Source organism: Haemaphysalis longicornis, unplaced genomic scaffold, assembly GCF_048455015.1.
Source record: "Haemaphysalis longicornis isolate Haplotype H1 unplaced genomic scaffold, Haemaphysalis longicornis Haplotype H1 scaffold_10, whole genome shotgun sequence".
NCBI classification, from domain to species: domain Eukaryota; kingdom Metazoa; phylum Arthropoda; class Arachnida; order Ixodida; family Ixodidae; genus Haemaphysalis; species Haemaphysalis longicornis.
This window is the reverse complement of record NW_027526204.1, coordinates 142,578,306-142,601,149: the sequence shown is the minus strand read 5'-3', so window position 1 is coordinate 142,601,149 and position 22,844 is coordinate 142,578,306. Positions and strand designations below refer to the sequence as shown.

Sequence of the window (22,844 nt, the reverse complement as noted above, 5' to 3'; positions counted from 1 at the left end):
TTTAATGGAAATTAAAATTATTTCCACCAATTTGTTCATAAATTGCTTGTTTACCTCACTATATAAAACGCTGGCTTTCATATGAGCTAGAGAACGTATACTCGACAAAAATCAGTTGTCTGTCCCTTTAAGCAATCATTGCTGGCTTGCCACGTCATGTAATGGTGCAGCAAGTGGTTAATTTGAAATTCCCATTTTTAAAGGGACCCTGCAACACTATTAGAGCAGTGCAAGTAAGCCAGCACGACGTTTACATAACTTTGCCAAGAATACCTGAGCCAAATATTACATGCGCACGTGAAGCGGTGAGCACGCAAATCCCTGTGAAAGACTCGAAAAAACCAACCATGCTCTCTTCAATTTTCTTCATTATGCAGCCCTGGCACGGCCCAAATGACGTCATTGGGGCCATGGCTGTCCTACTGGCTGTCACTGGTCAACTTCGTGACTTATTTCCCGCATTTCCTGTGATGATCCGCCGCCGTCGGCGCTGTGTACCAACCTCTTCTATGCCTGAACCTTTACGTGCAGTTTTGGCGTTTCTTTTGTGTTTTGAGTGTGCGCAGAGTTTGAGGGACGAATTCAATACTCCCCTTTACATGACACCACTCGGCAACAAACGGTTATTGCCTCAAAAAGGCCCTACCAGCCTAAGCGCGCATTTGTGAGCAGGCAGCCATGACTGCATTTTTGTGGCACCAGACTGGATATAGAGCGAGAATGCCGCATGCCGCCTCCCTTTCCGGGAGAAAGCGCACAGCTTTTATCGTGTTGTCCGCAGTCCAGGTGAGAGAAAACACTTATGCGCGATTTCTCATTGCGCATAGTTTCGGTGATAGTGAACGAATTTTCATAATTCTTGCGTGAGGAGATTGCTGGGACAACAGACTTTACCCCAAAATACATTCCGAGTAGTTCATGGTAAGTGCTGCAGGGTCTCTTTAAACACATCCCGAGCAGCCGCAGAAACATTCCTCGTCGAACAAAATTGTAGCAAGACATCAGCAGCCCAGTATTTTAAATGCATCAAAGTTGCATGCTGTTTTTCATAGGTCCTTTAAAAAGCCATTAAAGTGCATTCGTCAAACTCCTGTTTGTACCTATATTATGTAAAGTTTAGAATAAAGCTCATGTAACACTTTGTACTGCTATTCTGCAGAAGTCTAGAGCCCACTGTTTACATGCACAGCAGGGAAGAACGTGAAATACCAAGTGCTATATGCACCTGCTTTGTGAATTACTACAATGATGTCACAACGTGGTTTCAAGCAACCTCAGTCTTCATATGTCCCCCTACTTCTTGATTAACAGAAACTTTTAGCTTTTTCAAAAATGGTTCACACAGGTTAAACATACTCGCTTACAGTAGCTGACTGTTTTTCCGGACTCCAAAAATTCGGACTGGCTGGATATTTCGGACTTTCCTGAGGAACCGCCAGTTGTCCAATAGGTGTAATGACTCACGAATTTTTTGGACTGCTCTTTTATTTGGACTATTTTTTGTTCCCCTCCAGGTCTGAAAAATCGGCCTGCTAGTGTACTGAATGGCACCCTGCAGGCTTGCCAATGTGTTATCACAGTTGACACCACCAAGTCTATGAGAAAGGCAGGGTTTCTCGTGGGAAAAAGAAAAAAAAAAAGAAACAAAGTTTGTACAAATGGACTGAACAAAGTTAAAACATAAACTACAAGTTTTTGGCCGTAGCCTTGTTAAGAAATGACGCAATGCTCATAATTTCCTTTAGCGTCACTTTGCCACTGCGGCAGCACTAGTGGTGGAAAGGTTTCGCTGTGCAAACGAAGGCAGGCGCTCTGTCCCTCCCAATCATACCTAGTCGCTCTTCTTTGGGTTGTTTACGGAGAGGTAGTGGTACAAGACCACCAGCAGGAAGAGTGAAACCCCCAGGGCATTGGCGAAGACGGCCAGCTGGATGTCGGTGATCATGGTGACCTGCAGGCAGTCCAGGGAGACAGCGCAACGGGGTGTGAAGACGAGTTCACACACTCACCGCAGAGAAAAACTATTCAAAGAGTTTTTACTTTAACAAAATCAGTTGAGCCGGTCAGGCACGCTGCCTGGGGTGGCTCAGCAGCTAATGTGTTGTGCAGCTGAGACCTAGCCTGTGGGTTCAGTCCCACCCCAGCAGCCATTTTTTGGATGGATGTGAAAAACAAAGGCACCCGCATTAAGATCTTAAGCTCCCGATCCTAGGTGATCGAATCGATGCGCAAGCCTCCAGTATGGCCAGTCTCATAAACCAGGAGTAGCTTCAGCATATAAAACCCTTTTAAGTATTTCTGAACTAGTTTTAGACACACTAAATTTTGAATAGCCTCTTTTAGCTCCAAGTGATGCTGGTGTCCTCACACGACCCCAGTGGTTCACTGAAGATTACCTTGGTCTCGGTAGTGGAGTACAAGCTCACAGTCAAAGAAAATTGAAGTAGTATGGCAATAGTAGTGTGTTGTCATCATCATCATCATAAAAAAAAAGAACTAGTTATGAGGAACATCCCAGGTGACCGGTTTTTATGTTTACCGTTCCCTAAAGAGCAATAGTTTCAGCATAATACAGTTCACAATATGCATGGCAGCATTCATCGATGTACAGAAAATTTTTAAATGCTATTTGCTTTCATAGAGGCTTGAAGAAAGGCATGAGGATGAAGGGGTCTGTTTGTGTTTTCTCGCATTGCAAGCTATGATGATCCCCTAATTCCTAACTTGAGGAAAGCGACAGCCAAAACGCAAACACTACAATCCGAACCACTCTGATCCTTTCAAGGCATTGTAGAAAAAGAGGTCGAACAGTTGTTAAATCGACGTCAGTGGTTCGGTAAACTTAGCTTGAAGACTTTTTTTTTTTTTTTTTTCAAATTTTGACGTCTCGAGGGCGGTTTATCCTAGGAATAAAGCAGGACACCTTTCCCCGACTACAGCAGCACAGACCAACCAAACTAGTTATTCGGTTTTTAATTTAGTATCTACACTTCAGTTTCTTTTTCCATTTATATCTAGAGTAGCTTGTAGAGTTAAACAAGCCCGCTGCATTCACGTACTAAGCGCGGCATTCCATCGTAAAATCGTAAATACTCCATTAAGGTTTCGTTAACGATAATTTATATAAAAGGGACAAATTCTTGTGGTTATAAGCAGAAACAATTCACCTATAATCACGTAACACAACCGAATGCGTAAGAAACGCGACACCAGCAAAGCAGTGCGACTACGTGTCGCCTACACGGCGACCTTTTCAGATCCTGATAAGACGGGACAACTTTGTTAGACACAAAAAACTGCAGCCATTACGAACACAGCATCAAACGGCTTCCTTTTATGAGCACAAACCTGGTAATTTGGGTGGAAAATCCACGCGAGCGTTGTCCAAAACAAATATCTCGCTGCGGCAACGTCAGCACGCCGGCTACCATGCAAGCTACCCTCGTTAGCAAGAAGGTCCGCTTGCAGCACCACCTACGATCTTTTTTAGTACTGTGCTTTGTTGTTCTCTAAATGTTAGATGTTAAAAACAGTTCGTAAAATTTTTGGTTATATTGTTTGGTTATAAGTTTGGGTATTGGTTTGGCTATTCTACATTTTAAAGTGTCACGTGACCAAACAACAAAACAAGTAGATGGCTAGCGTTGGCTGCGGCGCGATGCCGGCGGCGAAGCGGCGAAGCCCGAAGGAGGCGGTAACAAAGGCAATGGCGGAATGTGGGAAAACGCGTGAGTGACGGCCTTTGTTCACTGAATGGTGGCCCCGAGAAGGGTTTGTGTTGACGGAAGTGGTGTGTTGTGCTCGCCTCGGTGCCCCCTCCGGATTACGGATTAACCCACTCGGAAGCGCCGCTGGATGCGCCGAAATTCAAGTAAGAGCGGGAAAGCTTGTTGCGCGAAACTTTTATTTCGCGAAGCTCGCGCTTTTCGACCCCGGTTGTGTTTTGTGCGCGCAGTCGTGTCTCCGGCGACGATACGCTTTTGCGGCGGAACGCGCGGATGGTAGGGTTAAAATGCGCGCTTCGTAATTTTCGATTCATCGAACAAAAGCTTATGAAGCTGAATTGTGCAGCCCTTGTGTACAGTTCTTATTTTCCCGGCCGCTTGGATTCCGCGCGTACGGGCGATCTCGTTGGAGTTGCGTAACTGTTTGCGGCAAGAGGCGCAACTGGTGTTCTAATTGATTTGCCCCCCTTGTCGTCGCATTCTTGTGCGGGACGTCGACTGTCTCTTTCCTTGTTGGCGCTCAAGCGTTCCTTCTTCCTTTTGTTCGTGCGATGTCTCCCCCCGGGACGTTCAGGCAAATGCGCTTTCGCGCCTTCTGGTGATATCACTCGCCCGTAAGTGCGTTTGTGGGCGTCGCATTGTGTCGTGCTCTTTGTTCTCTGCCGCCTACAATACATTTCTTGGCCCGGGACGCTGCTTTTGGAGTTTCTTCAATTGCCTTTGTTAAACTTCTTCTGGCGCTTAAACCGGCGGGGGAGAGTTTCTCCAGTAAAGGAAAGCTGTGGTACGTGACTCCTTGGATTGCTTTAAATTGACCCTTTGTGCGTATGACTACTGAGCGGTACCCCGTCTTGGTGTCAATAACCTCGCTTTATTTCTCTGAGGGCACAGCAGTTCACTTTTTTTGGAATCTAATTCCTTCGCGCTATTTATTGTCTTGACATTTGGGAAATGAATGAGACCGCGCTGTGTTCGCGTTTGGTTTGTATTTTTCTTTTTTGTTGTTTTGAGCCTTCGGGCGACATTTCGCGCGCGTTGGTAGCCCGCGTCAAAGCGCGCCAGTCGCAGCCTCCCGTTCGCGCTCGGGCATCCATCGGTGCCGTTCAATAAACTCGTCCTTGTAGCGCGGCCCTTCATTTGCTGTCGGGGGCGGGGCTTAACTTTTGATGAGGATGCTTGTGATGGCTTCCGCTTCGCGCAGTCGGACGTCGCTCGACGCTGGTGTTTGCGTGGCCGCTTTTGATTGCTTTTTGGCTGCTCTGAAGTCGCCGTCCTTGACAGTTCAGAATGAAATTCAATGTGCCCATATTTTTTTGTGGCGGGATTCGCGCAAAATGATGTTCAAATTGTGTAACTTGTATTACTCTGCTCGCAGCGCTTTTTGCGCAGAAGTTTATACAGAACGTTCCTAAGCTGTGGCAGCTCAAAGTAGTTAACACACGAATAGCATTTGCAACTGAGCTTGCGAGTGCTCAAAAGCGTTTTAGAGAACCCTTTTTTTTTTTTTTTGTATTCATTCCTCATAACAGGTAGTGAGAAAGGGTGCGAATTTTTTTTCTGAACACAAGCTTCTTCGCTGGCAAGTTTTTCTGTAGTTCAAAAGGTAGGCCGTGTTCAAATGCGAGAACTATCGACATATGTGGAATTTTGTAGTGATTATAGCCACACTCGCGACTCAAGCGTGTTAAGTGTCTGTCTTTCCGAAATGAATACATGCATCACGGTTCTGGCCCCAGAAAGGACTGTTTCTACACTTTATTTTTAATAAACATGCAGTAATAAAACCCAGTCGTTTTTTTTTTGTCACAAGCAAAAATAATCGCAAATTGCTTGGTCGCATTTATGCCTTACCTGTAAATATATCGAAATTCCAATTCTGTAAAGTTGTTGTGGGTAATGAGACGAAAGCTCTCTCCTTCATTTCTCTTTCTTTTGGGCATGGTGATTTCTTTCAATTTTTTTTTTTACTTGCAGTAGTGCAGGCAGTGCCGCATCTGTTCATTTTTTTTTTTACGAACTGATATCAGTCTGCACTAGCTTGCACGACACTAGAGGCTTTTTTTTTTTTTTTTTTTTTACTGCCAGTAGCACTTTGCACTAGTTCTGCACTAATCTGTCCCAGTTCAGGTAAAAAAAAAAATGCCTCTTGTTCACCGTCTTACCATAGTACCAGAGTCCTTCTGATAGTACGCACTGTAAACATTCAATGCGAAAAGATTCGTTGCGCCGCCTAGTGAGGCAAACGTCATGCTATTCAAACAAGGTTTGCAGGGATTGCTGCAGATGGCGCTACGCGCAGTGCCTGTGCTGCCATCTGCCCGGTGTGGCAGAAATCTTTCCACTTTTGCCTACGCTTTCGCTCAGAGATGGCGCTCGTTCGTGTAGGTGGCGCATTTTTTGTCTGCGCGCGCTGCTTCGGAGCATTGCTTCTCCATAGAGTTTCATACTAATATATATTAATAGTATTAATTAGCAGCACTAATACTAATATATATTAGTATGAAACTCTATGTGCTTATTCAGAAAAAGTAAAGATGGCGATGTTCTGAGGCTTGCCGTAGTGGACGAGTACGGTTTATATATATATATATCGCGTTCTTGTTGGTCGCTGCTGGCAGAAAAAACGTGCGGTCTGCCTTAGCATCGACGATAAAGCCTCGCATCCAAACGGTAGAGCAGCTTCTACCGGTACCTTACTCCGGTGTTTGCTAGCATCATAGCATGTAAACATTGACAACTTTCGAAGTAATGGTTGCCGGCGTATATCACGTGCTGTTAAGGCCGTAAAATGGTTCGCGGTTAGTTTACATCGCGTTGTTTTTGTCAGTCAATTGTAGAACTGTTTGAATGGTTCTTGTTTGCTGCTAGGTTTATAATATTTTTTTTTTCGCTATTTTTCTTTTTTTACTTTTTTGGATGACAACTCATGAGTAACAGCCAGTCACTGGGCCCTTAGAAGGCGAACGGCGTATATACAGGTGTATCAGCTATTATGCACCAAGATTTTAAAAAAGAGCAATGGCGTTACTCGAAGAGAACGTAGTGCATAATGTTTCCGGTACAGTGGACTAGAGGACAGTGATGTTTTGGTTAGTTAGATTTAATTAATTAATTGTAACACAATTCTAACTCGAGAAGTACTGACGTATGATTAAAATGTCATTTTCAGCGACGAACTAATTGCGTACTCATTTATTCTGACTGATAAAGAAACCCCGTGAAATATGAAAAATACCACGTAATGGGGCTCTCGAACAGGCTGCCTCATACCCAAAGCAGTTGCTTTCAATCAGCTTATTTGAGGGCGCTGGTTTATGACGCGGGCGGGAGCACCGTCACGTGGTATTTTTCATGTTTCGCGGGGTTTCTTTATCAGTCAGAATAAATGAGTACAACATTAGTTCGGCGCTGAAAATAGCGCAGTAAGGACCACGTACAAACGTACAAGCGCCTCTTTGACGCTTTAATGACTGTACAGGACAGTACTTCTCAATATATATATATATATATATATATATATATATATATATATATATATATATATATATATATATATATATATATATATAGCACCAGACCGGTATTCTGGAGGTCGTGGGTTCGGATCCCACCTGGCGGGCATTTTTTCTTCACTTTCTTTCTTTCTTTCCAAATTCTTAATCTGTTTCAATGATCTACCACATCCTCCCCTTTGCTTTCCGAGGTTTTCTCGACTGCCAACCCTTATTTATATATATATATATATATATATATATATATATATATATATATATATATATATATATATATATATATATATATATATATATTACAAATAATTAATTAAATCTCATTAACTAAAAAATTAGGAGCCCTCATGCACAGGTTTTCTTCGAGTAACGACATTGCTTTTTTTTTAAATATTGGTGCGTGATAGCTGGACACCCTGCACGAAAAAGCTCTAAAACAGGTGCTTTTTTTTTTAATTGTGGTCTGCGTTGTAATAAAAAATAAACTAAAGAAAACAATCACACAGGAATCCTCTCGCTGAAATGACCGATTCATGAACCGCTTTTTCCGCCTCTTCGTGTGCAAAAGCCGCAAACTGCAATACATCACTCGGCCTGATGCACCCCCCCCCCTTTTTTTTTTTTTTTTTTTTAGCATCATAGCAGCAAACACGCCGAAAGGCTGGCGTTGGGAAGGAGGAACATCGTGCGTTGTCGCAGTACATGGGGCAGCCTAAACGTGATTCGATTGTTAACACATCAAGCAAAAGCGCGATCAACAGTCGTACAGATCAACTTTACGATTATGCTGCGAAGGAGTTAAAGGGGCCCTGAAAGGCGTTTTGAGCACACTAAATGAACTAGCGCAATCGTTAGATTGGGTCGTCAACGTCATCTGTGCCACGTATTACTCTTTTACGCGCAGCGGAAAGCTCACACTTTTGTTGCAAAGTTTGTCGCTTTTTTCTCACCCTTTCCTTCGTGTTTTTGGACGCCGCCATCTTCAGATGTCTACATCATCGATTCCCAGATGTTCGTCATGAGCTAGACATCCTGCTATTGGGCGGCTTTTTCACGCACTTCCGCCAAAGAGATGAGTCGTCTGCTCAGCGTCGGCTCGCCGGCTGATCTGCCGGCGGAGTGCCGGAGTGCTTGGACATTTTACGACAAACGAAACAAGTGTAAACAAACGTTTAACCGTTTGTATTAAATGCAGCACGGCCATAACACGACATGGATATTCCCTTACCTGAGTACGTTCCGTAAAGAAAGCGTTGAAGCCCCGTGGCACTTCTTTCGTGCAATCGCAGAGAACGCCCTGAGCCGAATGCCCGGGTTTGACGCATACATTTTATTCTACTTCAAAACAATCCAGAGATGGGTTTCGAACGAACACAACGTCACAACGTGCGTTGCAAGTCTGAACCGCGATTGAAAGACGATGGGTTGCCTCCTCCTGCCCGTCGTAAATTCGGCACTCACCTCGCGCGCGGTTTGCGGGGACGAACAGCAAGTCACTTAGCTCCGGCGCACAAGCCGAGATGGCTTTTAGCCACGCACACTGCACATACCCCATGCGAAGTTGAGTCGTACGTCTCTCGAGAAAGATAACCCAGACCATGGGAAGCACTATCCACCCGCAGAAGCACAACGTCGCATTGCATCGCGAAACAAAGACGTCCACAACACCACGACCGGTCGTGCACAAAGCCGGTCGTGCACAACACACAACACACACACACCATCGCCTCCTGTAATGTCAAACGCATCTCGCACTTCCCAATGGGAGTGGGTGGTACGCCTGCAGTGCCCACATGTCGCGAGGTGGGGCCCCGAGCTGAACCGGGAACACGCAACCGTAACTGAGTTCTACAGTGGTTTGTGCCTTGTTGTCAAGGCAACCGATGTTTCAGATTCTCAAAGAAGTGGCGCTCGCTCCAGCGCACGGAGCTCCAGCGCTAGAAAGCTCAGAGCCGCGGTGGAGCATGCTTTGCCAATGTTGCCGCTCTCCACCACGCGTCGCCCCAAGCTGAACTGGTCACATGATTGAAGGGTTTTGTGCATGGGTTCTGTATCGATTTAAAATGTCTTTTTCACATGCCGCCGGCAGGAATTACGACCGCCGCAAAATAAGACCCGGCACCAGCGGGGCCACATCTGATACGGCACTTTTTGGATAAACAGTGTCGGTGCATCAAAGGGAACGAGCGCACGATCTTCCCCGTACGGCTGCGAGTTCGCCGCCGATAAAAAGTCACGTGCCACCGATAGCAACTGCACCAACGAACACCGCGAAAGGGCAAGGCCAGGCAGCCGCACACATGCGGCCAGATTTTTCGTTCGGTTTTCCAGCCTTGAGCGAAGTGCGGGATTCATGGTGTCAACAAAGCTTGCCCGTAGCAGACGACAGTAGCAGCGCAATAGCGGAAGTACGTCACCGCTGCGGAGCGCAGCATCATGGGAGGCAAAGCTCGCGCGCCGTCAACAGCGGAGAGTAAGTCGAAAGGAGGAGGAAACGCGGAGCGACGATAATGCGCGATTTTTTATATACGATTTCTCAGCTAATACTTATCGCTTTAACAAAATTCTTGCGGGAGGAGATTGCAAATACATTGCTTTATTTGGGTACATGTACATCCATGCATCGGCGGAAGGTATTTCAGGACCCCTTTAAGGGGGCCGGCTTCTTGACTTCACTTTAGAGGTCTTGCTCTGTTTTTTCGAGCATTTGCGTGATACTATGAGTATCCCCGTGAATTTTTCACATGCTGAAAGCACGTACATAAATTAAAGCGAAAATAATTCTGGCACGCTTGCCTGAAAAAAGAATTTGACTTTCACCCACAACTGGACGAACACATGCAAAAACGGTTGCAGCTTGTTGCCCCTTCTACTTTTAAAGACGATCGTCTTTCTTTGGCTGTTTAAACGCTATAATTTGGCTGTTTAAACGCTAGGGGAGGGGGGATGTGGACTAAAGAGGTCAGCTCTGCCAGCGGCAGCGCTTGCTACGCCAGATGGGTGTGATTACATTGTAGTGAGGTGGATGTGAAAGTCTTGGAAGACAACGATAGAAAATAAAAATTATAAGAAAAGGACACGCAATGAAACTCGGGAAACAAAACTGTAAATGAAGTTAAGTAAAACAGTTAAGAAAATGGTGCCGAGGAAGCACAGTTCAAGAAGTACGATATTTTCTCTACTCCAGAGTCCCGCAAAAAGCGCAGCGAAATTTTTGTCCGTAAAGATGAGTCATTATCGTTGAGCCAGGGTTCAAGAAAATGACACGAAGAGTACGTAGGCAAGTCTGTTCATAGCTCATGTACGCATTGTTGATCGCAAAGGAAACCTCCGGCGTATTGCAGTTAAAATGTAAGTGCTAACCGAGAGTGCACTTTGGGTTCGCATTTACAATAGCAAATAAGTAAACGGACTGCGTTAAAAGGGTGCCAGGTCGAGAGGCCAGATAAAAGCAAGCACTGGAAGAGCATGGCGTGACAGTAGTGCGAACGCGGGAAAATTGAATTGAGCTAACCTCCATCGCATTCACCGCGAGAAGGGCGGGAGATGAGGGGGAAAGCGAGTTTTTCTTGGGCTACCTAATCGCCAAAATTTTGTCTGTGTGTGTGCCTGGCACTCGATTCAACTATTTACCACCCGGGACGCACACCTCCATCAAGTAACCGCAGCTAACGTTAACTGCAACGCAGTTCCTGACGAACTGCGTCGGTGTTGACTGCTGTTTAAATGTTTTGTACGTATACAACAGCATTACGGGCTGTTCTGATGAGTTATTCCTTCAAAATAATGAAACGATTCAAATGTCTTCGTGAGATATTGGCGGTGAGATCTTTGAGTGGCGCCCCCTGGCTCTGACGTCGGCTTAGGGATTCGCGCCACTGTCGTCTGCTACACTCCCCTTGTGAGGGGCAACAGTGCCTGGGCTAGAAATCGCCCGCTTCGTTGCTGTAGTGCGTTAAAAAGCGTATTTCTAGCGACTCAGTTATTTTGCCAGCTTCTGACACATCTGAATAGTTTGAAGCTGTATCCCCCACAAGTTTGCAACACACGAAGAGATAGAGAACAACTTTCTTTAGAGTATCGGTCAGAAGATCGTGTGTAGCTCGTCCTTTCTTGCTTATTCGCGAGGATCAGCGATCAGAGCTTCTCCATAAGTATTCAAAATGCGTAGGCTTCCTTGCAGTATTTTTGAGATGCTCCTATGGAGACTCAACAGTCTAATACTATGTTCCAAGAAGCGGCCTCTACACGCTCATCGCACAGCAGGAAATAAAGCGGTTTTCTTGTGTTTTTTGCGTTGTTTTGTATCGGATTTATGTTTGTTGATTTTTTTTTCTGCCCAACGCATTAATTTTTCTGCGCCGTCACCAACTTCTTATTAGGAGGTTTCGGGATGTTTGGGAGCCTCACAAAGGTCGTGTGGATAATTCCTTCATTTTGTATGGCATACATTCCCTTCTTCACAAATTGGCTTTCATTACGGCAGCGTGCAAGAAGGTGCATATCCGCAGCGAGCTTTGTTTATTCACATGCAAATACAATGAGAAGGTTTGTGCTACGCCACCGCGATCGCGCCCTAAACAACGTGGTCCACAGTACTCGAAAGCGGCTATTGTGCTCCGAATTTCTATCGTAATTATATAGTTATCATAACGAACTGACTCTCAATGCGACCAATGATGACATGATTACGGTGTTGAAGGCATGATATACTCGCTAACTAACGTCATAAATAGTATACCTGCATATATTACAAGACTCGAGACCGAAGAAGAATTCCAAGTAGCTCTTTATTGCTTTTCAACCCTTCCAGGCACGAAGAACAAAGCCTATTCTACTCGGGATGGCGTTCTATGATTTGAAGCAAATTACTTTTACTCTCTTGTCCTGGACTGAGGACCCGGCCCACTAACCAGATCGATTTAATTGTTAAACAAAGTTTTCCCCTCCTCCCCTTACTCCTCCTCCTCCTCTTGAGTGCAGTTTTTCTATAACGCATATCCGAATATCGGGAAGATATGGCTGTGCAAAATGTTCCGAAATATCCCTCCAGGTCTTAACAAACATATATGTGCTACTATAAATTTAACGAAGACGTGACTCGTTTTGCTCAATAAACCTCCATACTGGTTAGATGCCTGGTATAGAATCAGCACGCGCGTATATACACACTGGGTTATTTGGAACTCAACCTACAGTTTTTGCAGTCCATAGTGCATGTCGGCAAACTTTCATGCCTTAACGTAAAGTGATGTGACAAAACGCGTTCGAGCGTTCGGCAAGGTTGCAAAAACTGTTTTACCTTACATATGATTACCGGGAATCGTGATGCCTTCTGCCAAAGCCGACAGCCCTGAAGGCATAGAATTTGTTTTGGTCTTCCATTTTCGCTGTTGTCGGTTATTAGCAGCTGACTGTGCCTTTTGTTCGAATGCTTACATGAGAAGCTGACGCCTAGCTCCGATTCTTCGCACTCCGCAAAGGACCGGCTTCGCAAGGAATGGGGTGGCGCCGGCAATGTTTCTCTCGTAGCGGTATCCAAAACTATACTTTAATTGACACCATGAGCTAGTGTATGCGATTTTAAGCCTATTATTATGATAAAAAGTTACCCACATGCCAATTCTAGTGCGGACAAGCATCAGACGTTGACCGAGCGCAAAGAAACAGCAGGGAGAGCGATCCTGAGTGAAGCAGACGACAAATGCGACAATCCCTAAGCTGACGTCACGGAGGCGCGCGTCGCAGCGCCGCCTGTGTTCGCGCTCACCGCCAATTGCGAAAGCTACTCCTTTGTGTGACATCTGGTTTGTTGCTCGTGCCAACGTTTTTTTGTGCCGTCAGAAACGCAGACGATAAACGTTCTCATAGACTTGCAGCTGCTACAAAAAAAAAAAATCTGAAAATGGAAGAAAATGCGCCCGCGGTTGTAGCGCCACTTTTCTGTTTAGTATATTTTGTAAGGAACTCGGTGTCCAACATTGGCCAAGGACCCCACCAGCGGAATGCGAATTCTTAGTTTGGCCATATGCCGATGGGTGGCGCCACCGGTTCCGTCGTCTGCTCTCTCGCGAGGGCCCCGCATGTTTGAGCGACGCTCGGCTGGAGGCGGGTCGATCGTTCTCCGCGCGCAGCGCTTTGATGACGAGGCAAAGCAGCAACGTTGCTGCCGTCATCCGCTCACTTTGCCGGCCGTGTTGACTTGCTGGCGTGCTAGCTTGTTCGTTTGTTGTTTCACACGTGTCAGGCGCGGAGTGGAAGGAGGGGCGAGGAAAAAAAAAAATCACGATGGCTGTTGAACCCGGTGCCTGAATAGCCTCGCCTTGTTCCGACGAAAATTTTGGCGCGTCGAATGCATGCGTGCCAGCAGAGAGCCTGAGAGCATGTTGTATGTCGGGCCGAAAATAGCCGGCGAAGCATCTGATCGAGCGCCACAGCGAGAGAGCTCCTGTGGAGTTCTGGGTGCATGAGCCGTATTTTAAACAGCGGGGTTATCTTGTACGACTAGCGCTTCGAGATTCGCTTTTGCCTGTTAGGCTCAAATTTGATTGTTTGCCGAATTATGTTCTCCTGGTAGGTTCAGGTCTTCATTGCTTGACGAGTTATGGTCGCCTGACAAACTTTGTACGCTGCATTACTCGCGCAGATTTTTCAGAGGACCACTATTTAACTCCGAGCCGGGATTACGCTTTAGTCATAGGGATCGATAAACGGGCCCAGTTCGTCATCAATGTTTTGTGTGTTTACCACTGTGCTCATCGTAGTTTGAAAGTGTGCGCAGCGCCGATATGTTGTACTGTTCAGTGACTGCGATTTTACACTTCAACAAACACAGACGTCCTTGGGCGTGAATCGGATGGTGGGGCGTCGTCACCGTAACTTGCAGCGACTTCTCAGGCTCCGCAAAAGGCTGTGCACGCGTGGTGTCCACGTGCAGAGCCATCCCCTGCATACAAACATGTTTTATATTGAACAGCAGTAGTGGAATGGTCTATTAACTGGGATGGCGCGAGGCCTAGTAGGGAGAGGGAATGTTGGAAAGGGTACAGTGCGGCCCTTTTTCCAGTACCGGTCCTCCTAGCGGCCGCCACGGCGAACTAAAAAAGGCAGTAACGGACAACGTTACTAGATTATGTAACGGAGGCCCCCCAAAAAAGGTCTGGCTTTCGGAGAACTCGTGCACGGTCCTGCAGTCCCACCCGTACCTTTCACATGAATGTCAAGGTAGCAGGTACACGTTCCCGTGCTACAGTGGTCGAAACGCCCCCCCCCCCCCCCCCCCCTTGTCATGTGCTCGCAGCGTGGTCAGCCTCAACGTTTTTGCCCCCTTTCTCTGAAATCCTTTTTTTGTGTGTGCACGTACGATCTCACCGCCAACTGTCGAAAGAGAAAATAAAAACGTGCATCCCTTGGAGGCATAACCGTTCCCCAAGCGGCAATCTGAAGGGAAGCCCTTTTGCTTATTTTGCCCGAGGCTGCTGCCAAGAATGGCGGACCGGCAACCCGCGCATGCGCAGATCGCTACTGGGAGAAGGTCCGTATAAACGCTTCAGAGGAGAAACTCCGTCGTAAACACATCACTAACATTACTCGGCCACCGATGTTCTGCAGTGCGTTTTTGCGCGGCTTATTCTCGCGCTGAGTCAAAGACTCACGTGTTGTGCCTTGCAAACTTTCCTAGTTTTTCAAGGCTGCTGGTCCTTATTTCAGACGACGTAGCTTGTGTTTCGAAGTGGAGACAGCGTTTGGGGCCTGCAGGTACCGCGTGATGAGGCATGCTGCCCAAAATTATGCCCTTCCCAAGGCTGCACAGGTGCCCCAAAAAGTAAACGGAGCACGGCTTCGTAAAATTAGGATAATTTTTTTATTATTTTGTGCGGCTGCCAGCATAAATAGAATATGTGCGGCCAGATTTTATTCCAGAATGCCTTTCTTGAAAAGTCGGTTACAGGTTGCTGACTAGGCCAATGGCGGAGAAATCCGCACATAATCTCTAACCCGTGCTCCGTTGACTTTTTGGGCACCTGTACATGCGCTCGGTGGAAATAAACTGGCTTTGCACGGGCCTGCGGCACAAAATTACGCTACTACAGGGGTGCCTGGAAGCTTCGTGCAAGCGCTTCTTTATATAATTACGCGTGAAAATACTTCCCGTAATCCATGACCCCCGTTATAGTGCCTACATTCCAGGCACTATACCCCCGTTCGCTAGTGGCAGCGAACATACACCGGTGGAAACTTTTCAATCGCCGAGGCAAGATGGCGAGTGAGAGACAGAAGCGCTCGTCTGGTGCCGCGGATAGCCGGCAGATGGCGCCACCGTTCCGTGTCGGGCTCGTTTCACCACGGCAGCGAAGGGTGCTCACGACGAGCTGGGCTCGATCGCGGAAGGGAGAGCCGGGACACCGGAGTGAGCGGGAGGAGAGGGTCTTGATCTTGACCTGGGCGGTGACCTCGTGGGGCCATTGTTTCTCCGAAGTCTCTTTTCCCTCCTCCCCCTCGCGATCATTGCGAGCGCGGTGGGGGTGCCCGCCGGTTCCAGCGCGTGGCCTCCCGGGAAGAGGCGACGCGGTCAAGTTCGCCAACTCGACCGGAAGAAATGTCCATCGAGGTTGCTTGTCAGAGTGCTGGGAGAGGAAACTCAATACGTTTCCGGAGTAGTTTGTGCGGTTGTTGATTGGGGGTGCGTGTGCGATTCGGCTCGCACTGCGTGAACCAGTTCTGGGCACTTCAGGGGCCGTGCGTTCAAATTAGCCGCGCTTGTTTCGCCTTGCCCTTGCGCGAACCGTGAAGGTGCTCGGAACTCTCACAACTAGCGCGAACTTGTCTTGTGCAGTGCTCGAATGAGCGGCGCAGAGCAGGCGACACCGGCAACTGGTGGAGCGGAAACCGTGCGGTTGTCGCGTCTATGGCACATCGCAAGCTGGGCGGGTCCTGCTAAGTGCAGAGCACTTTAGGGGCTCGCCTCGTCGTCGTAGCTCGTTCGCTAGACCCAAGTAGAACCCCGCTGCGTACCGTCGTAGCGGAGTCCCACAGAGGCTTCGAAACCCAAGCGGTTTATATAGTTCATAACCGTTCGAAACTCGTGAACCGCTGGCGCTTGTCACACATCTCCCCGTTGTTTAGCGTAAAGAAAAACTGCAGGTACCTTTGAGGCTAAATCAATGTATATAACGGACAGCCCCCGCGTTGATTTAGTTAGGAACACCTGTTGGGTTGGTTTTTAAGATAGCAAGCGAAAAAAAATTTGCCGCGTATCTGCTCCTTTCGTTGCAAATGCCGTCAAAAGACGATAGTCTTTATCGGCTTTTGCGAAGTAAATGCCTCCTTTCGCTTTCCCGCTCACCTCTCATGTTGTTCCTCTTGCGTCGCGCTCCTCCCAAGGTAAAGACGCCAAAGGTTTGCTAAATCATTTTAAATTTCCCGCGTTGCACTGCTCCAAACCGGGTGTCTCGATGCGCACGCTGCCGTACGGTGAAGACGAGCGTTCATCGAGGCGCCCTACTTAACGTTTATAGAACCGCGTTTCCCTACTCCAAGTGCGTTGCAAGCAGAACGTGAAACCAATCTAGTGGAAGCTTGCGTAACTGTTGCCGGCTGATTTCTTAAAATGGCGCCAGAAGCTGTAGTGGCGCGGGCGACAGCAGGCGACGGCGGAGTGAATTCTTTTTTTGCAGTTGATGAAGTATTTAATTTCGCAAGAGTCCAGCATGTTTGATTTTTTTTATAAAGGAACACTGCAAATATCACTTCTGTATTGATTTGTTGTCTCATATTTGCGTAATGTCTTATTCTTCTTCAACAATGTTGACAAGTATGAGCATTACACCGGACATAGACGGGTATTTTTAGCTCTGACTATATAAGACTATTGCGCAGGCATTGTTTTGCTTTGGCCGGGTGGCTGAATCGAGTCAGACAGACAGACGGACAGACAGACAGACAACCCGCCGCGGTGGCTCAGTGGCTAAGGCGTTGCGCTGCTGAGCACGAGGTCGCGGGTTCGATTCCCGGCCGCGGCGGCCGCTTTTCTGATGGAGGCGAAAAGCAAAAACGCCCGTGTGTACGAGATTTCGGCGCACGTTAAAGATCCCCAGGTGGTCAAAATTAATCCGGAGCCCTCCACTACGGCGCGCCTCATCGCCTGCGTTGCGTCGGCGCGTTAAACCCCACAATCAATCAATCAGACAGACAGACAGACATGCAGACAGACCAAACTTTCTGGGTTTAAGTAGCCCGAGAAAGACTATCGTCTTAAAAAAAATTGGCCGCGTATCTGCTCCTTTCGTTGCAAATGCCGTCAAAAGACGATAGTCTTTATCGGCTTTTGCGAAGTAAATGCCTCCCTTCGCTTTACCGCTCACCTCTCATGTTGTTCCTCTTGCGTCGCGCTCCTCCCAAGGTAAAGACGCCAAATGTTTGCTTAAATCATTCTAAATTTCCCGCGTTCCACTGCTCCAAACCGGGCGTCTCGATGTGAACGCTGCCGTACGGCGAAGACGCGCGTTAATCGATGCGCCCTACTTCAACGTTTATAGAACCGCGTTTCCCTACTCCACGTGCGTTGCAAGCAGAACGTGGAACCTATATAGTGGAACCTCGCGTAGCTGTTGCCGGTTGCTTTCTTAAAATGGCGCCAGAAGCTATAGTGGCGCGGGCGACAGCAGGCGACGGTGGAGTGAATTCTTTCTCTGCAATTGATGAAGTATTTAATTTCGCAAAAGTCAAGCATGTTTGAATTTTTATAAAGGAACGCTGCAAATATCACTTCGTCATTGATTTGTTGTCTCATATTTGCGTAATGTCTTGTTCTTCTTTAACAATGTTGACAAGTATGAACATTACACCGGACATTGACGGGTAGATTTAGCTGTGACTATATAAGACTATTACGCAGGCATTGTTTTGCTTTGGCCGGGTGGCTGAATCGAGTCACAGACAGACAGACGGACAGACATACAGACATACAGACAGACCAAAATTTCTGGGTTTAAGGAGCCCAAGAAAGACTATCGTCTTTAAAAAGCTGCCGCGCAATAAAAAATTACGCGTTGGAAATGACGCAAAACAGCTCCAGCAAAGCGCGAAAAGAACATACCTCCCTCTGGCGCAGTTTCAGGCAGGTGGCGCGCGAGCACTGCTAAGGCGGGAAATTTGAATTGCATTGGACAAACCTCCGTTCCATTCATCAAGAGAGGAGTGCGACAGGGCAGCGAAGAGCGTGATGGGTGGTAAGAGTGAGCGGATGGCGGCGCCACAGCCCATTATGGCGAGTCACTGCTCAGCACTTCCGACAGCTTTCACGTTGAGTTTCCAGGAACGGCTTTAATTTTTTCGCTTCAGACAGATGCCGAACGTTTCATCTAACACCGTTTACTCAAGGAAGTAGACGTCCATCGTACGCCGTTTCAGGGACTATGAACAAGACAAAAAACAATGTGACGCGAGCGAACGAGTCCGTATTCCTACCTTAGTGGGAGTCCCTCGATTTTTTTCTTCTGCCGCCACCCTTGGGGCTATGTTGAGTGCCGAGTTCCGTGCTTCATTAGCGGGTATCGATTGAGAGCGGCGCTTGCTCACCCCTTGCGAAGAACGACAGAAGCGGACGCCAGGATCGCTATGTCTTTTTTTTTTTTTTTTTAACTTTGCCTGTTGCGCGCCGTCCCTTCGTTGCGAAAGCAGCGCGTTAACAATTGATTTACGTTTATGCGCACCACGCACTCAACGCGCACGTAGCCCGCTGGTATTGGGCGCAAGGCTGAGACGAGGTAACTTATTTTTGCATCTAAGCCTTGAAATAATTATTTTTATGCAGAGGGGCTGATCTATTTGAGAGAGCATAGGAACGACGCACATTCGATTGGCTTATCAATCTTTGGTTAAACTCCCATCGTAAAATTTTCAGCCACGCACACAAGGCTTATTCAGTAGTATTAATAATGTTAACCTTCATTTGAGGGTCATTACTGGGAGTAAATACATCAGACGTAAAACTGACATTACGGAACTCTTTTGTAGAAAAAAAAAGACAAAAACAATGGCCCATTTGTGCCTTTGCTGAAACCTTGAGGCGCAAGCGCAGTCATTCCTCGATGTAAATCATCCTGCAATCTTCCATTACTGTTCGTTTCCCCTGCGGTGTTTACGATTCACTGTTCTATTTCGCTCTCTGGGCGTATGATAAAGTTTTAATGTTCGGTTGCGATTCAGCTGACGTCTAGTCTGATCTCAAGCGCGCTTTTCATTTTATCAAAAGTATACGCCGCGGTGACTAAGGCAATTTTCTGCAGTTGTCGAGGACGCAGGTTTGAACTGGGTCGCGGTGGCCGTTTTTCTTATGGAGGCGAAAAACCGAAAAAGCCCGCGTATTGACCAGCGTAGCTCATTTATAGTGATTCTACTCTCGACATTTCGGCGCATATTGGAGACATTGCAGGTGATCTAAATACTGTGTAGCTCCCCATGTTAGACCACCCAAACCATTACCTTTTTTTTTTTGTTAGAAATGGCCAATGCCAAATCATAAACGTACACCGAAGGGCAAAAGTTTACGGACCACGAAAGCAGCAATTTTGGGTTATTTCTCTGCCGCACGGCAGCCCGGAGTACTATGGGCGTTATTTTTCATTACCTCAGTAACTGTACGACATCTCGCATGTACACGGCAGTTTGTCGGGCTGCTACCGGAAGAGAAATATCCTAAAATTGCCATTTTCCTGGTGCGTAAACTTTTGCTCGTGGCTGTACGTGCACGGTAGTAGTGGAAGCACCGTTACGTTTGCGCATGCGCCCTGCGGCCACCGCTAATCGATTCATGCTCCAGAAATCCGCTCGCACGCCTCTTCTGCGACGTGCTCGAGCGCGTGTGTGTTGCGGTGAGGGCGGCGTTTCCGATAATGAAAACCCATTTCCCGAAACGACCTTGGTGGAGGGAGACACGATTACGTGCCGCCGTCTGGAGTGGATGTGTTCGGCCAGCAACGGCGCGTTATCGCCCTGTCCCCGCACCACGTGCTCGTCTGCGGAAGCGAGGCCCGTGCCTGTTCCGCGTTCGACGAAGCCAACCCTCGGGAACGTGCGTAGGCCGCCTGCGCTACCACGCCTGCGCGCCCGGCTCTTTTTTTCCCCCAACTTGAAATGTTGCGCAGCTGGCCGGACTGAAAACTCGTGATGCGGCCCGTCTGGCGTTCGATGCCGCCGCCGTCTGGGTGGCGGATACAGTGTGCTTGTTGGCACCCGTGTTGCTGCTCCCGGCCGGTTAGCTGCTGTTCTCGGAAACGGGCAGGTGTCGCGGAGGTGCGCGAGACTTTCTCTGGGAGAGTGAGAGCTGGTTTTCGGAGCGCGCACACTTGGAAGCAGTCGTGTTTTGGGGGGCTTTTATGCGTGGAAGCGGGCGGCTGAGCTACTTTGACGGGTTGTCTCGGTTGAAATATGGTTTACCGACTGGGGTTTCAGGATGAGCCCGTTTTCTGGGCTTGGCGTAGTACCAAGACACTGTCACTCACTCGCGAGGAGTCGCCAAACGCAGTCCGAAATGGAGGAAGTTGAAGCGGACAATCGCATGTGCTTTGATGAAGACATTCTGGCGTAGCGCTTTTCTATATCTTCAATTAGGGAAGCTTTATGGAGGCGTGGAAAATTACTGGTTGTTTGATAGACTCGAATAACGAAATTCGGTGCTCTTTGAAGAACCGAGGGTTACCCAAATTGGTATTTTGATGTAGATACGACGCGCTTCGTAATGTCCGCGTGTGTTCGTTTCGCGTACCGTGCTGGGTACGTAAAGTAAAAGGCCGGCACATCCAATCCGCCGCTGTGGCTGGGTGGCTATGGCGTTGTGCTGCTGAGCCCAAGGACGCGGGTTCGATGCCCGCCCGCGGCGGCCGCTTCTCTGGTGGAGCAGAAAACGCCCGTGTGTTCGAGATTTCGGCACACGTTAATGATCCCTACGTGTTCAAAACTAATCCGAAGCGCTCCACTACGGCGCGCCTCGTCGCCTGTGTGGCATCGGCGCGTTAAACTCCACAATCAATCAATCAATCAGGCCGGCACATTTCGCGCGATGTGCCTCCCACCCAAACAGAACTAAAAATATTCCACGCAACCCGCATTTACGAAAGCACTGCGTAAATCAACGTAGAGAAATTTTAAAATAAAAATAATGGGACTTGCAAAAAATTGTTAGGATTCGGCACCAGAAAATGTGTAACGAAAGAGGACCAGCGTCTGGTTTCCGATGTGGTGATCGAGTCGATTACCCAGGCAGCGAGCGCCCCGATCCTCCTCTTCCTCTTTTCCTACTGTCGCCCCCTGCCTGCGCTTCTTTATTTCTCAACACACCGGGGCTCCAACCTAGGCTGCTAGCCCCAGAATCTGCGAGTCCACCACGAAGCCACGTAGGCCGAACAGCGGGCTCCCTTGAGCAGTTTCTCAGGAGAGCATCGAGGTGTTCAGAGGGAACCCGTAGGTGGCGGGATTGTGCTTACCACGAGCGTAATGTCGCGACTCGCTTTCTCGAACACACTGCTGTATTTGTTGCTCATCGGTGGAGCTAGGGGCTGAACCGTGGTGGAACGGCGTTGTACCAGCGGGACAGACAACGGGGCAAGTAACAGATGGGACGGACGCTGGATTATATCTGGGTTTAATAAAGAAATATTGACTGTACAACGCTTGCACCGGTGTCCGTCCTTTCTTTCAACTGTCGCTGTAGTGCGCATTGTTCCCCGCTAGTTCAACTATTTTGATTGATTGTAGGGTTTAACGCGCCGACCCAACGCAGGCGATGAGGCGCGCCGTAGTGGAGGGCTCCGGATTAATTTTGACCACCCGGAAATCTTTAACGTGCGCCGAAATCTCGTACACACGGGCGTTTTTGCTTTTCGCCTCCATCGGAAAAGCGGAGTTCAACTATTTTCATTTTGGGTGCGTGCGTTTGTGTCAAGATTTCCATTAACCGAGAGAACAGGCTGGATTTCGGAAAGGCTACGTTACGACGGATCACATTCACGCCATCCAGCTGGTAATTTAGAAATCCGTGCAGCATGATAATCTCCTTTGATGACGTTTATAGACTACGAACAACCATTTGGTCCAGTGAGTCCCGGTATCATTCAGTGGTGGAAGCGTTCAGAGACCGGTGAATAGAGCAGGCTCTTGGAGGACATGAGTAACGAATGCACAGTAAGGATAGCCATTTTAGATGCGACCGCATCTCATTCACCCGCCTTGTCACTGCATCCGGCGTCGTCGGCGTCCGCCCCTCCCCCATTCTCCTCGCCGCGCCAGCTGCGCTCACCCCCTCTCCTCTCCGATAGCGAAAACTCTCTCGCAAGGGGCATTGGATTGGATTGGATTGGATTAAAGTGGATTGTGTTGGATTGCGTTGCGTCATAGTCGCGGCAGACGCACTGGCGCCGCCGCGTCCCCTCACCGTTATGCGCGCTATAAAACGCGGTGCCTACGCCGCTCCGATCCATCGTTCCAGCGCCGTTCCTCCGCTGTGCAACGTGAACCCCCTATGCGTCGCATCTACACAGGGATTCCCGCGAGGGGAGGTGGGAGTTTTTTAGGAAGGAGAGCTTCCTTGTCAGGAAGGGCGTCAGGCGGA

General features: G+C 48.0%; 1 protein-coding gene across 1 annotated transcript in view; it reads left to right on the top strand.

Moving 5' to 3' along the window:
• Nucleotides 1–3,573: 3,573 nt before the first annotated feature.
• The window catches only part of LOC144159533 (uncharacterized), a 90,947-nt gene continuing 71,676 nt past the window's right edge, over nucleotides 3,574–22,844 (top strand). The window contains exon 1 of the mRNA XM_077691095.1: nucleotides 3,574–3,871. The gene's annotated coding sequence lies outside the window, so the exon portion shown is untranslated. The remainder of the gene's footprint in view (nucleotides 3,872–22,844) is intronic.